We start from the raw sequence: 3035 nt of genomic DNA on the forward strand, positions 1-3035 counted from the left end.
CCCACCTGAATGTGACCTCTTCCAGTCACTTAACACACAAGGACTACTTATGTGGATTTGGGGATGGCAAAAGTTGCTAAAATAATAGATATAATATGCAGAGACCACCTGAGAGTATCTTTATTCTGTGTGGAAAAAAATCAAGTTCAGCCAAGCCTGAGGCACCAGATTCAGGAAGCCATCCTGAAACCCCTGCTTTGTCTCCTGACAAACAGATGGGGTGAGGTCACAAGGAAGTGACCCCTGAGCTGCGAGTGGACCCTGAGCTTAGGGCACAGAGGCAGAGGAAGAGCAGGAAGCAGGTGCCCCCAGGGTGGGAAGAGTGGAAGAAGGACTGGCGCTCTTCTGCTGAGTGGGCCAGGAAGTGACCCGGTGGTGGGAAGTGGCTGAAGGTGGTGTGTTCCGGGGTCAGACTGAGTGCAGGGTCGGAAGTGAGCCTAGTAAACAAAACTGAGCTGATGGATCGCTCAGGACAATGTGTGCAGTGGAAGTTTCTAGAAACCCGAAGCTGGCATGGAGAAACAATAGACAGGCAGAGACCAGGGACCTAAGTGTGTGTCATTCAGAAGACTCTCTGGCAAGTGACTTTTGAAGGCTGCGAGGATCCCATCAACCTGATTGTGTCATATGGCTTGGCCTCTCCATCCCAGGAAGGGAAGCCCAGGATGGAAGACACGCATGGTATGGCTGACTTTGAAGTTGCATTTGGTTATTCAGGGGGATCGGGGACCTAATAAAGGTTTGGGGGGCGCCATTGGAGGGTAGGGCCTCTAGAAGTTCCTGTGGGTGGTCCGGGACAGCTTCTAGTGAGCTTGGCAAAGTCCGCTCAGGAAGAAGAGTCTGATTGGTGGGACGAGGGGGTTTTTCTCAAATGACGTCACTTCCTTGTGGGCTGACCGCCCATATGGGAAGCGAGTTGCCAGGTGTGTTGAGGTGAGAAACAGCAGCTGTGGGATGAGACTCCGAACATCTCCTACCATCTGCTGTGTGACCTTGAATTTGCCACCGTCCCTTCCTCCTCCCCACCCTGGAACCCATTTCCAAGACTGTGCCATGAAGGTGGTTGTCACCGATGGTCTCTGGGAACTTTCCCAATCTTACCCATTCAAGGATCGCAGGAAGGAACAGGACGGCGGGAACTGGACCAGGGTCATCTGTGAGCTCAGCACGCACCTGCTCCTCCTGGAGACTTCGGATGATCTTCCTGACCTTGAACATAACTCTCAGAACCACACATCCCAAAGCTCCAGTAGAGGTCATCTAGAATGGAGGTGACCAGGCAGTATCTAGCCTCCCTGGACCCTTTTGTGAGCTTCAGTTTACTTTATAACTATGGCAGCAAGGTCTCACCTAGTCAGCTGGAGACGAAGTCACTTGTCTTCTTTCTGTCCTCAGGCCTCACCCTGCCACAGCTAGGGTCTAGCATCTTTCCACCCCTCCCCCACTCGGGGAGCTTCTCTGAGTACACATCTTCTTTCTTTTGGATTTTTTTTTTTTTTTTTTTGACAAGCACAGTGCAGAACACGGCAGAACCGGTCTCTCTGGGGACCCGAGACTTTTCTTGGCAGCCCGGCGCATCTCGAATTGGCATGTCTTTTTCCGTACAAACTCCCGCTCTTAGCTTGCATCTCCCCCTAGCTCCCCTGACTCACACTGTTTCTCTCAGCAAAGCATAGATCTCACATCTCCCCTCCGTACCCTGCCTCAAGCTGTCTGTGTTTTCTCCTATCTCAGTTCCAACCTGCCACGGTATCAGCGTTCCCAGCAGCCTCGTGTCCTGCACATAAGCTGTTAAGTGGCCATCTGTGCACTGATAGAAAAGACTGAACAAGACGTACGTGGTCAAGTTCAGGGAAAGCCCGGGCGTCTCCAGGGACCCGCCAGGTGTGTATGGACTTAGCATTAGCTCTTCTTTCGATACAGTCATTTAGCCAGACAGGGACCTGTGCACAGCAGAATTCCCAGAGTGTCTGCTGGGACTTGAGGACATCTACCCTCATGGACTGAACCAGAACCCCAGTCTTCCATTGTGAGGCAGCCATGTATTGGACTAGCCTCTAAGCCTAATAAATCTCATGTATATGTATATGATGTGTATGTGTTCTATCAGTTCTGTTCCTTTAGAAAACACTGAGTGATACAGGTTGTAGTATCATGCACGATTCTAGAGAAACAGAATTATAAGGATGAATTTTTAAAGTACCAGACTACATTAAAAGTACCCCATAAGCTTTCCAATTTGCTGATACCTACAGTTGCCAAAGACTCCCAGATAGCAAGATGAACACTGAGAGCCCATGACTGGAAATATTTGAAGGCCTCGTTACCGAGAGGAGCAAGGAATTTAGTGACTCTGTAGGAGAAACTTTTGCCTACTTGAGGAACACTAAGGTTTTCCTTAAGATGACGGTGCTAACTGGTGGCTTCGAGCATCTGTGGGTAAACTGACACAGGAAAAACATGATGAGAAGGTTAACCGGCTCCAGATGCACATGAATAGTCAGTCCACAGGTTTCTCTTCCAGGTGCCCTGGAAGAGAGTCTTTGCCCCAGCAGCCATAGGAGACAAGTTGCCAGAAATCAACCCCAATCCCTCATTCTAAGACTGGTGACCGGGAAGGCCGAGAACCTCGAAAAATGGGAGCAGAACAGAGCAGGCTTCTCATGACTTTGCCACAGCTCTACTGTGATGTGTGTGTGATCATTTCTACCGTTCTGCTTGGCACGAGCTTAAACTGGGTGTGGCGATGCTGGAATACATCATCTTTTTTCTTAGGAACAGGCGACCCTGTATTAACATCCTCCTGCCTTGCCCATGTGTGTAATGGTTCCTCTGATATTTCTGTCTAAGTCTCTGCAACCGTATCTTCAAGTTCTCTCAGAAGCTTCCAAGAATAATTCATTTATGTTAGGAGAAGACAAAGTCATCTAAACTGGGCTAGCTGTCCAGAAAACATAAAAAAAATAAAAAATAAATGTTCTTGGATTCCTATACAATTTTAAATGTGTTTATTAGAAAAACATCTCTCCCAAGTG

At 48.8% G+C, this 3035-nt stretch overlaps 1 long non-coding RNA gene across 6 annotated transcripts; it reads left to right on the forward strand.

The window, feature by feature from the left end:
- The first annotated feature begins 206 nt into the window (after positions 1-206).
- Positions 207-2086, forward strand: Gm36750. Of its 6 annotated transcripts, XR_003948874.1 has the most exons (3): positions 207-681; positions 1111-1271; positions 1735-2086. It is a non-coding gene; the product is annotated as a predicted gene, 36750 (long non-coding RNA). The 6 variants fall into 6 exon arrangements; XR_001779782.1 differs by having other exon boundaries at positions 1111-2086; XR_871757.1 differs by lacking the exon at positions 1111-1271.
- Positions 2087-3035: the final 949 nt, after the last annotated feature.

Source organism: Mus musculus, chromosome 10 (genome assembly GCF_000001635.26).
Source record: "Mus musculus strain C57BL/6J chromosome 10, GRCm38.p6 C57BL/6J".
NCBI classification, from domain to species: Eukaryota; Metazoa; Chordata; class Mammalia; order Rodentia; family Muridae; genus Mus; species Mus musculus.